Genomic DNA, 13645 nt, shown 5'->3' with positions numbered 1-13645 from the left:
CAAATTGTGGGGGAATGGAGCAGCTGACATTACACACCCCAGTCCCAGTAACCGCCTTAAGAAAGAGTGCAAAAGTCAAGTAAATAGCTGGGAAAATGAATAAAAACTAGAAAAAGTACCAAACTATAGAATCTTCTTCTGGTGACAAGGAAGACCAAAGCTTACAAACAGAAGAAAGCAAAGTCAAAGCTCCTACATCCAAAGATTCCAAGAAAAACATGAATTAGTCTCAGGCCAAGGAAGAGCTCAAAAAGGATTTTGAAAATCAAGTGAGAGAAATAGGGGAAAAATTAGGAAGAGAAGTGAGAGGAATGCAAGAAAGTCATGAACACAAGTCAACTGCTGCTAAAGAAGACACTAAAAAAAGCTGAAGAAAATATCACTTTAAAAAATAGACTAACCCTAATAGCAAAAGAGATCCAAAAAACCAATGAGAGAAGAATGCCCTAAAAAGTAGAATTGGCCAGATGGAAAAGGAGATCCAAAATCTCACTGAAGAAAATAATTCCTTAAAGATAAGACTGAAACAGGTGGAAGCAAATGACTTCATGAAAAATGGAAAAATTATAAAACAAAGCCAAAGGAATAAAAAAAAAAAAAAAGAAGACAATATGAAATATCTCATTAGACAAACAACTGACCTGGAAAATGAATCCTGGAGAGCCAATTTAAAAATAATGGCACTGCCTGAAAGCCATGATCAGAAAAGGAGCCTAGACATCATCTTTTAAGAAATTATCAAGGACTCCAGTTCCAGAAGCAAAGATGGCGTAGTGATTGGTAACTGTTATCTCCCTCCCCTTGTTGACCTTGACCAATCCAGAGATTATTTCTCTAGAAAAAACCCTGGAACAGTGGGAGCAGCAGAAGGGGTAAACAGACTCTCAGCATGTTTGGCTAGGAAAATCGCTAAGGAGGGTTCCTCTTGCTGTGATCAAAGGAAACCAATGTAGGAACAGAGCAATCCCAGACAGTCCCACTTCAACAAACCAGGTGAAGATCCTGAACCTCAGGGGAGTGAAACCAGCAACTGCCAACACCAGGACTGCAGACTTCTCAGGGGCCCAGTGGGATCAAGGAGACCTTAATGCAGAAAGCTGAGCTTGCCTGTGCTCTAACTCATCAGAGGAGCCTACTGAGTTCAGACTACCCCTCCCATACACTTAACAAGCTACATCCAGGGTAATTGCAGGGAAACCCCAAAAGACATAATCCACCACTGCTTTCAAACACCAGCTAGTTCAGGACCAGGTAAGCTGCAGCATTCAATTTTTAGCTGAAAGAACTAGAGGCCACAACATATAAAACCTCAAATTTTAGGCACAAGAATTGTGAGACAGAGCTCCCCAGGCCACAGACACAGAGATCTACCTTAAAAGCCAGGAAAAGGGTTATTATAATGAGTAAAAAGCAAAGAAAAAGAGAAAAGACCATAGAATCTTTCTAAGAGGACAGAGACCAAAACACAAATACCAAAGAGACCAGAATTGAGACTGTACTCCCATCTGAACCTTCAGAATGGAATATGAGCTGGTCAGAAGCATAAAGAGCCTTCTTGGAAAAACTCAGGAAGGATTTTAAGACCCAAATTAGAGCAATAGAAGAAAAATTGACCAATGATTTTAAAATATGAAAAAAGAATTCTCTGAAGAGAACAGCTCCTTAAAAAGGAAAATTGAACAAATGGAAAAGAAACTACAAAACCTAACTGGTGAAAATAACTCCTTAGAAGGGACAATTGGACAGATGGAAAAGGAGATGCAAAAGTTAACTGAAGAAAACAATTTAATAGAAAACAGAATGGGACAAGTAGAAGCCAATGAAACCATGAGACATCAAGAATCAGTCAAACAGAATCTGAAGAATGAAAAGTTATAAGAAAATGTAAAATATCTAATTGGAAAAACAACTGACCTGAAAAATAGATCCAGGAGAGAAAAGTCTAAAGATTAATGGTCTACCAGAAAGGCATGATGATAAAAGAGCCTAGACAATATCACCCAAGAAATCATCAAGGAAAATTTCCCAAAGTCCTACATACAGAGGGCAAAATAGTCATCCAAAGAATTCACCATTTACCTCCAGAAAAGGACCTCGAACTAAGAACATCAAGAAATACCATTGTCAAATTCCAGAACTATCAAGTGAAGGAAAAATACTGAAGGCAGCCAGAAATAATTCAAATATTGAGGAACTACAGTCAGGATCACACAGGAACTTTCAGCTTCTACATTAAAAGATCAAAGGAATTGGAATACGATATTCTGTAAGGCAAAGTAGCTGGGACAACAACCAAGTATCAATTACCCAGCAAAGTTGAGCATAACATTTCAGGCAAGGAGATGGAAATTCAATGAAATAAGGGATTTCTAGTCGTTTTTTGATGAAAAGGACACAACTCGACAGAAAATTTGATCTTCAATTATAGGTCTCAAGAGAAGCATAAAAAGATAATAACTTGTTGCACAATAAGGACAAACTGTGTGAATCCCTATATGGGAAAATGATACTTGTTAAATGAGAATTGTGTATTTATTATGAAATGTAATAGAGATACACATAGATAGAGGGAGTGGGTATAAATTAAATGATGTGATGATAAAAATGTGATTTAACCGTGTAAAAGGAATGTAATGGGAGATCTGAAAAGGAGGCAGAATAAAAATAAATTCCATTACAGGAAGAGGCAGAAAAACATATTACAGTAGAGAGAAAGAGGGGAGGGAGATAAGTATTTTTTTGAGAGGTACTTACATCTGATTGGATTCTAGGAGGTTACAACAAATTCAGTTAACAATAGAAATACAACTAGCTCTATAAGCAATAGGAGGGGAAGGGAGAAAGAAAAGGGAGGGGAGGCTAAATGGGAGGGAAGAAGTAGTAAGAGAAAAGGGGATTAAAGGGAGGGGGCGCTGAAAGAAAGGAGGGAAGACTCAGGTAGGCTGTGGTCAAAAATTAAACCTCTATTGGGGAGGCGAAGGGAGAAGGGAAAATGAAAAGCATAAAAAGGGGAAAGGGGATGGACTGAAAGACACAAATAGTAATCAATACTGTGCATGTGAATGGGATGAACTTTCCCATAAAACTGTGACAGCAGAATGGATTAAAAACTATAATCCAACAATATGTTGTTTACCAGAAACACATATGAAAAGGGGAGATACACATAGAGTAAAGGTAAAAGGTTGGAGGAGAATTTATTGTGCTTCAGATGATGTAAGAAAAGCAGGGATAGTAATCTTAATCTCAGACAAAGCAAAAGCAGAAATAGTTCCAATCAAAAGAGATAAGGACAAAACCTTATCCTGGTAAAAGTCACCATAGACAGTAAAGCAATATCATTACTAAACATATATGCCCCAAGTGGTATACCATCCCAGTTCTTGGAGGAGAAGTTAAAGGATTTATAAGAAGAAATAGACAGCAAAACTAAACTAGCGGGGGACCTCAGCCTCCTGCTCTCTGAACTTGATAAATCTAAACTAAAAATAAACAAGAAAGAAGCTAAGATATGAAGGATATGAATAATACTCTGGATAAGGTAGATATGCTAGATCTCTGGAGAAAATTGAATGGTGGTAGAAAGAAATATATCTTTTTCTGTACGGTACATAACACAAATACAAAAATTGATCATGTTCAAGGGCATAAAAACCTCATAATCCACTGCAAAAATGCAGAGATAATCAATGCATTCTTCTCAGATCATAATGCAACAACAATTATATGTAATAAAAGGCCATGGAAAGATAAACTACAGATTAATTGAAAAGTAAATAATCTAATCCTAAAGAAATGGGTGGGTGAAACAATAAATCATAGAAATAATCAACAACTTCATTCAAGAGAATGACAATAGTGAGACAACCTACTAAATCTTATGGGATATTGCAGTGGGATACTCCAGTTCTTAGGGGAAGTTATATATCTTTGAATGCCTTCATGAATAAAACAGATAAAGAGGAGATCAATAAATTGGGCATGCAGCTGAAAAAGCCAGAAAAAGAACAAATCCCTAAGTAAATACTAAACAAGAAATACTGAAAACAAAAGAAGAGATTAATAAAATTGAAATTAAGAAAACGATTGAACTAATAAATCAAACTAACCGATGGTTTTATGAAGAAATAAATAAGATCACGAAGCATTTGGTCAATTTGATTTAAAAAAAGAAAGAAGAAAACCAAATTATCAATATCAAAAATGAAAAGGGTGAACTCACCTCCAATGAGTAGAAAATTAAAATAATAATGAGAAATTACTTTGTCCAACTGTATGTACACTGATTGGACAGTCTAAATGAGATGGATGTACATTTTTAAAAATATAAATTGCTCAGATTAACAGTAGAGGAAGTGAATACTTAAATGACCCCATCTCAGAAAAAGAAATTGAACAAACCATCATTGAATCTGCTAGGAAAAAAATCTCCATGGTCAGATGGATGTGCAAGTGGATTCTATCAAACTTTAAAAGAAGAACATTCTAATATTATATAGACCCTTTGGGAAAATTGGTGAAGAAGTTCTACCAAATTCTTTTTATGATACAAATATGGTTCTGATACTTAAACTAGGAAGAGGCAAAACAGAGAAAGAAGGTTACAAACCAATTTCTCTAAGAAATATAGAAGCTGAAGTTTTAAATAAGATATTAGCAAAAATAATACAGTAACTTATCATGAGAATAATACATTATTATGAGGCAGGATTTATACCAGGAATGTAGGGATGGTTCAATATTAGGAAAACAATCAGCATTATTTATCATATCAAGAAAAAAACTAACAAAAACCACATGATTATCTCAATAGATGCTGAAAAATCTTCTGACAACATACAATATTCATTCCTATTCAAAACACTGGCTAGTATAGGAATAAGTGAAACTTTCCATTAAAAAATACACAGTATCTACTTAAAACCATCAGCAAGCATTTAATGTAATGGGGATAATCTAGATGTAGTTCCAATAAGATCAGGGGTGAAATAAGGATGTCCATTACCACCACTATTATTCAATATGGTGCTAGAAATGTTAGCTTTACCAATGAGAGAAGAAAAAGAAATTGAAGAAATTAGAATAGGCAAAGAAGAAAATAAGTTATCACTCTTCGCAGATGATATAACGATATCCTTAAAGAATCCCAGAGATTCATGTAAAACACTACTTTAAATTAAAAAAAAAAACACTTTGGCAAAGTTGAAGGTTGCAAAATAAATACAGATGCATCTTCTGCATTTCTATGTATTACTAAGAAAGCCCATCAGCAAAAGATAGAAAGAGAAATTCCATTTAAAGCTATGGTAGACACTACAAAATATCTTGAAATCTACCCCCAAACAAACCCAGTGACTATATGAAGAGAATTACAAAACACTTTTCGCAAAAATAAAGTCAGACCTAAGTAATTGGAAAAATATCAATTGTCCATTGGTAGGCAAAGCAAATATAATAAAAATAACAGTTCTACCTAAATTAATCTACTTCTTCAATGCCATACCAATCAAACTTTCAAAAAATATTTTCTAGAGTTAGATAAAATAATATAAAAATTCATCTGGAGGAACTAAACATTCAAAATATCAAGGGAATTGATGAAAAGAAATGCTGGGGAAGGTAGCCCTAGTCATACCAGATCTCAAATTGTGTTATAAAGCAGCAATTATCAAAACCATTTGGTACTGGCTAAGAAATATAGGGATAGACCACTGGAATATGTTAGGTACTCAAGACACAGTAGTCAATGAATATAGCAATCTACTGTTTGATAAACCCAAAGACACTAGCTTCTGGAATAAGAACTCACTGTGAAAAAAATTTCTAGGAAAACTGGATAATGCTATGGCATAAACTAGGCATAGACGAACGGTTGACACCACACAGAAGAATGATGTCCAAATGGAGACATGATCTAGGCATAAGACTGATAGCATAAACAAATTAGGCAACCAAGGAATAGAGTATTTGTCAGATTTATGGAGAATGAAGAAATTTTTGATCAAACAAAGATATAAAACATTATGAAGTGCAAAATGGATAATTTTCATTACATTAAACTGAAAAGTTTCTGCACAGACAAACCCAATGCAATTAAGATTAGGAAGGAAACAAAAAACTGGGACAGAATTTTTGCAACTAACATGTGTAATAAAGGCCTAATTTATAAATTATACAGAGAACTGACTCAAATGTACAAGAATACAAGTCATTCCCCAACTGATAAATGGTCAAAGGATGTGAACCAGCAGTTTTCAGAAGATGAAATTAATGTTCTCTATAGTCATATGAAAAAAATGTTCTAACCCACTATTGATTAGAGAAATGCAAATCAAAACAGCTCTGAGGTACCTCATCACCCTCATCAGATTGGCTAACATGACAAAACAGGAAGATGATAAATGTAGAAGATGTGGGAGATTTGGTACACTAATTCATTGTTGGTAGAGCTGTGGGCTGATTCAACCATTCTGGAGAGCAATTTGGAACAATGCCCAAAGGGCTACAAAAATGTGCATAGTCTTTGACCGAGCAACATCGCTTCTAGGGCTGTATCCCAAAGAGATCACAGAAATGGAAAAGGGTCCCACTTGTACAAAAATATTTATAGCAGCTCTATTTGTGGTGGCCAAAAATTGGAAATCAAGAGGATGCCCATCAATTGGGGAATGGCTGAACAAATTGTGGTATATGAATGTAATGGAATACTATTGTGGAATAAGAAATAATGAACATGAAGACATCAGAGAGACCTGGAAGAACTTTTATGAATTGATGCTGAGTGAAAGGAGCAGAACAAAGAGAATTTTGTACACAGCAACAAACGCAGTGTGCAAGGAATTTTTCTGGTAGACCTAGTCCTTCACAGCAATGCAAGGACTTAAAACATTCCCAATAGACTTTTGCAGCAAGTTACCTTCCACATCCAGAGAGAGAACTATGGAACTGGATTGCAGAATGAAGCAGACCCATTTTTGTCTTGTGTTATGTCATGTTTTGTTTTGTTTTATGGTTTTTCCATTCATTTTAATTCTTCTATGCAACATGCCTAAGGTGAAAATGTAAAAATACAAAAAGAAAAAAGAAAAAAAGAAAATCTATCTTACCCTACAGGGAAGTAGAGTGAAGCAGATAAGTGGGTGTGATGACAGAAAGGAGGGCAAATGAGAGGAGGGGGGTAATTAGAAGCAAATATTCTTGAGGAGGAATAGGGTCAAAAGAGAATAGAATAAATGGGGGACAGGATAAGATGGAGGGAAATATAGTTAGTCCTTCACAATATGACTGTTGTGAAAGTGTTTTGCATAGCTATACATGTATAACCTCTATTGAATTGCTAGCCTTCTCAGTGGGGATGGATGGGGAAGGAGGAAAGGAGAGTAGTTGAAACTCACAGTTTTAAAAATGAATGTTAAAAATTCTTTTTATGGGCAACTGGGAAATAAGATATACAGGTAATGGGATATAGAAATCTATTTTGCCCAGTCAGAAAAAGGAAGGGATGAGGATAAAAAAGGGGTATGATAGAAGGGAGAACAGATTGTGGAAAGTGGTAATCAGAATGCATGCTGTCTTGGGTTGAGTGGAGGGAAGAGATGGGGAGATAATTTGGAACTCAAAAAACCAAAACAAAATAACAGCAAAAGAAATGAGAATGATGCAAACAAATATGAAACAGTCAACAGCTTCTTGAAAATATACTGAAAAAAATCACCTTAAAATTGAATTGACCAAATACTAAAACAGATTTAGAAAAACAACTAATCTTCCAAATAGATTTAGAAAAGATCATTTAAGGGTTATTCGAGTATCTGAAGTCTTGATTTAAGTAAGAGCATAGACAAGAAATTATCAAAGAAAACTGACCTAATATCCTACAAACAGAGAGTAAAATAGAAATGGAAAGAATCCACTGATCACCATCTGAAAGATATCTTAAAATAACAATGTCCAGGAATTCTATAGTCAAATTCCAGAGCTCTGAGGTAAAGGAGAAAATATTGTAAACAGTCAGAAAGCAACAATTCAAATACTATGGAGTCACAGAAGAACACAAGATTTAGCAGTTTACACCTTAAAGGATGAGAGTTTGGAATATAATATTCTGGAGGACTAAGGAGCTAGCATTTCATCCAAGAAAAAACTACCCACTAAAACTGAATATGATCCTTCAGGGAAAAAGGGATATATAATGAAATAGAGGACTTTCTTGCAATCCTGATTAAAAGACAAGAGTTTTATAGAAAAATTTGATTTTCAAATACAAGACTCAAAAGAAGCATAAAAAGGAATACATGAAGACAATAAGGATGAAATATTTACAGTACTATATAGGAAGACAACAATTGTAATTAGTAATAATTTTATCATTATTAGGGCAGTTAGAAGGAGTGTACATAGACAGACATAGACGGTGCTATGAGTTGACTGTTATGGTGCATCTGTATATGTGTGTGTGTGTGTGTGTGTGTGTGTGTGTGTGTGTGTGTGTGTGTAAGAAAGAGGAATGACTATGGTGGAATGATATCTTAAAAAAAGAAGTAAGGAGAGGGAGGGATCCTCTGGAAGAAGAGGAAAGGAAGAGGTAGAATGGGGTAAACTAGCTCACATAAAGTGGTACAAAACAGCTTTTACAGAGGAGGGGAAGACTGAGTAGATGCCCAATCCTCAAATAACATTCTCATCAAAATTAACTCAAAGAGGGAATAACATACACACAATGTTGGGCATGGATATCTATCTTATCCAAATGGGTGTAGAAAAGGAAAGGGATAAGAGAATGTGGAGGAGCTAATAGAAGAGAGGGCAGATCAAGTGTGGTGGTAGTCAAAAGGAAAATATATTTGAGGAAGGACAGGGTGAAATGAGATAGACCATGATAAACAGAAGAGGCAAAGGACTGAGGGAAATACAGTTAGTAATAATTACTGATGAAAAATTTTATGATATTTCCCTGATAAAGGTCTCATTCCTCAAATATATAGAAAATTGAGTCAACTTTATAAGAATACAAGTCATTTCACCACTGATAAATGGTCAAAAGATATGAACAGATCATTTGCTGAAGAAGAAATCAAAGATATGGATAGTCATATGTTAAAAAATGTTCTAGATTACAGGGCTGGGGAATATGTGGCCCTCTAGGTCCTTGGGTGTGACCTTATGATGGAGTCCAAGTTTTACAGAACAAATCATTTTATGAAAGGTATTTGTTTTGTGAAGTTTGGATTCAATCAAATGGCTGCACTTGAGGAACTAGAGGACCACAGGTGGCCTTGAGGTCGCAGTTTCTGCAGCCATTGAGAGAAATGCAAATTAAACCAACTTTGAGGAACCATCTCACAGTTATTGGATTGGCTAATACGACAGAAAGAGAAAATAACAATTGTTGGAGGCAATGTAGGAAAATTGGGCCATAAAGCACCATGCAACACTCATGGAGTTGTAAAATGATTCAACCATTTCTGAGAACAATCTGGAACTATGCCTAAGGGTCTATAAAACCACTCATATCCTCTGATTCAGAAATATCACTAGTAGATCTGTATCCAAAAGAGATGAAAAACGTAAAACAACAAACAAAAACAAAAACCAACAAAAGTATATATAGTGGTGCCTTCCATGTGGTAAAGGATTGGTAACTGTGGCAAAGTCCATCAATTAGGAGATTGTTGAACAAGTTTGGTATATAGTTGTGATGGAATGGCGTTGTGATATAAGAGATGATGAGCTCAATAGTTTTAGAAAAATAGGGAAAGACTTACATGAACTGATTCAAAGTGAAGTGAGTTGAGTTAAAAAAAAAGAGTGTACACAGTAACAGCAACATTATATGATACATAGTTCTGAGTGACTTAGCTCCTCTCTACAATACATTGATCCCAGACAATTCCAAAGATTTATGTTGAAAAATTCTCTCCAGAGAAAGAAATGATAGAGTCAGAAAACAGATTCAAGCATACTTTCATTTACTTTCTTTATTTTTCTTGAATGATTTTGGGGGAGTCTATGTTTTCTTTCACAACATGACTAATATGGAAATATGCTTTGCATAGCTATGCATGTATAACTTGTATCAAATTGTTTGATTTCTCAATGAAGGAGGAATGAGGGAGGGATGGAGAAAATTTGGAACTCAAAATTCATAAATACATACATATATATATATATATTGAAAATTGTTTTTCTATTTAACTGGTAAAATATTTTTTAAAAAGAAAAAAAGAATAAAAACCAACTTACCAGTACCAAAAATGGAAAGGAGAAATTCATCGCTAGTGAAAAGTTACTTAAGGAAATTTTTGAAGCTATTTGCCCATCTATATTCCAGGAAATCTGACAACTTAGTGAAATGGTTGAATATTTTCAAAAATGTATAAATTGCCTAGATTATCTAAAGATGAAACACAATACTTAAATAACCCTATCTTAGAAAGAAAAATTGAACAAGTTATAAATAAACTCCCTAAGACAAGAATCTCCAAGACCACATGGATTCATAAGTGAATTTTTTTTTGTTTTTACTGTTTATTTATTTTTAGTTTTTAACATTCAGTTCCACAAAATTTTGAGTTCCAAATTTTTTCTCCATCTCTCCCCTCCCCCACCCCATAAAGTCGTGCATTCTGATTACTCCTTCCCTCAATATGCCCTCCCTTCTATCATACCCCTCTTCCCTTATCCTCATCTTCTCTCTTTTCTTGTAGGGCAAGATTGATTCCTATACTTTGTTACCTGTATTTCTTATTTCCCAGTTGTACAGAAAACTAATTCTCCACATTTGTTGTTAAAACTTTGAGTTCCAACTTATCTCCCTTCCTCCCTCCCCACCCATCCCCACTGAGAAGGCAAGGAACTCAACACAGGTTGCATATGTGGGGTTTTGCAAAAGACTTCCATAACAGTCATGTTGTGTAACGCTAACTATATTTCTCTCCATCCTATCCTGCCCCCCATTTATTCTATTCTCTCTTTTGACATTGTCCCTCCCCAAAAGTGTTTACTTCTAATAACTCCCTCCTCCCATTTGTCCTCCCTTCTATCATCCCCTCCCACTCAATTTGTCCCTTCCTCCTTTACTTTCCTGTAATGTAAGATAGATTTTCATACCAAATTGAGTGAGCATGTTATTCCCTCCTTAAGTCAAATGTGAAGAGAGTAAGCTTCACATTTTCCCTCTCACCTCCTCCCTTTTCTCCTCCACTGAAAAAGCTTTTTCTTTCCTCTTTATGAGAGATAATTTGCCCCATTCCTTTTCTCCCTTTCTCCTCTCACTATATTCCTCTCATCCCTTAATTTTATTTTTTGGATATCATCCCTTCTTACTCAGTTCACACTGTGCTCTCTCTCTCTCCCTTTATACACACACACACACACACACACACACACACACACACACACATATATATGTATATGTGTGTATGTTGGTGTGTGTGTATCATCCCTCCAACTACCCAGTTATTGAGAAAAGTCTCAAGAGTTAAAAATATTAACTTTCCATGTAGGAATGTAAACAGTTCAACTTTTGAAAGTCTGTTATGATTTCTATTTCTTGTTTGCCTTTTCATACTTCTCTTGATTCTTGTGTTTGAATGTCAAATTTTCTATTCAGTTCTGGTCTTTTCATCAAGAATGCTTGAAAATCCTCTATTTCATTGAATGACTATTTTTTTTCCTGAAGTATCATACTCAGTTTTGCTGGGTAGGTGATTCTTGGTTTTAATTCTGGTTCCTTTGACTTCTGGAATGTCATGTCCCAAGCCCATTGATATCTTAATGTAGAAGCTGCTAGATCTTGTGTTATCCTGATTGTATTTCCACAATACTCAAAATGTTTCTTTCTATCTCCTTGGCCTGGTAATCTGACTACAACATTACTATGAGTTGGTCTTTTTGGATCTCTTTCAGGAGATGTTTGGTGGATTCTTTCAATATTTATTTTGCCCTCTTGTGTTGATAATTTTATGAAAGATGATGTCTAGGTACTTTTTTATTATGGTTTTCAGGTGGCCCCATAATTTTTAAATTGTCTCTCCTGGATCTATTTTCCAAGCCAGTTGTTTTCTAATGAGATATTTCACATTATCTTCTATTTTTTCATTCTTTTGGGTTTTTTTTTTTTTGTAATTTCTTGGTTTCTCATAAAGTCATCAGCTTCCTCTGCTTTATTCTAATTTTTAAAGAACTATTTTCTTCAGTGAGCTTTTGAACCTCTTACTCCATTTGGCTAATTCTCCTTTTTAAAGCATTTTTCTCCTCATTGACTTTTTGGACTTCTTTTGCCAATTAAGTTAGCCTGTTTTTAAAGATATTATTTTCTTCAACATTTTTTGGGTCTCCTTTAGCAAGATGTTGACTTGCTTTTCAAGCTCTTCACGGCCTGAGACCACTGCATATTTATTTTTGGTGATACTAGATGAAGAAGCCTTGACTTACTTCTGGCATTGTTCTTCCTCATCTGAAAGGATGGAAGAAAATGCCTGTTCATCAAGAAAGTAACCTTCTATATTCTTACTTTTTCCCCTTTTTTTGGACATTTTCTCAGACAGTTACTTGACTTTTGAATCCTTTGTCAAGAGGAGGGTATACTCTGGGCACCTGAAAGTTGTCAATTACTCCAAGGTGGAACAATCATGGAAGAGGAGTTTACTCTTCTCTTGTCCTACACACTGGTCTAGGAGCAACAAAAACCTTTTCTGCCTAGAATCTGTGAGTAGTAGAGTTCCCTCTCCTCAACTGCCTCCAAATCTGCCAGCACTACTTCTTCTCACCCTAGGGCCCTACTCAGGGTTTAGTTTCAGAGCAGCTGCTAAATTCTCCCAGGAGCTTTTTTGGTGGAGGGCTCCAATAATGGACACTGCCTCTGCAGTTGCTGCTGCTGGCTGAACCAGACCACGTTCCCCTTCTCTGATGAAAATCTTTCTCACTGACCTTTGAAGCTTTCTTTGAGTCTTGTGGGTTTAGGGATCTGAGAACCATCACTGCTTCTGGGGATTCCGCCCCCAAGCTCATAAGTGAATTTAAAGAACAGCTAATTCTTACATTCCATAAATTATTTGAAAAAAAAGCAAAGAAGGAATATTATCAAATTCTACTCATGGTGCTGATATGGTGCTGATGCCAAAACCAAGAAGAAAAAAAGCAAAGAAATAAAGTGATAGATCAACTTCCCTGGTAATAATGATTCAAAAAAATTTAAACATAATACCAGTAAGCTTATTGCAATATATCACAAAAATGAAAAATTATAATCAGGTGGGATATGTACCAGGAAAGTAAGTTTGATTCAAAATAAAGAAAATAATCAAGAAACTGTGTCTAATGATATTCATTTCTAGAGTAAAGGGGAGGGAAGAAGAAAAAATAAATTTGCATGATAATTTTGTTGTATATTTAAAAGGAATTACAAGTTGTTGCATAGTATTGAGCAGTTTTATTTACTATCTTCTTTTTGTTATACTGTGTTATGTAAATGCTTGTTTTATTCATAAATTAAGAATAAATAAAAATATGAGTAATATGATCAGCATAACTGACTCTATTAATAAAAAAACAAAAATTGTTATAACAATAGATGTACAAAGGCTTTTGAAAAATATAACACTCATTCTAATTGAAAACACTAGAAATTATAGGAATAAAATCA

The sequence above is a fragment of the Notamacropus eugenii genome, chromosome 4, assembly GCF_028372415.1.
Source record: "Notamacropus eugenii isolate mMacEug1 chromosome 4, mMacEug1.pri_v2, whole genome shotgun sequence".
NCBI lineage: Eukaryota > Metazoa > Chordata > Mammalia > Diprotodontia > Macropodidae > Notamacropus > Notamacropus eugenii.
This window is presented reverse-complemented; position numbering follows the sequence as displayed.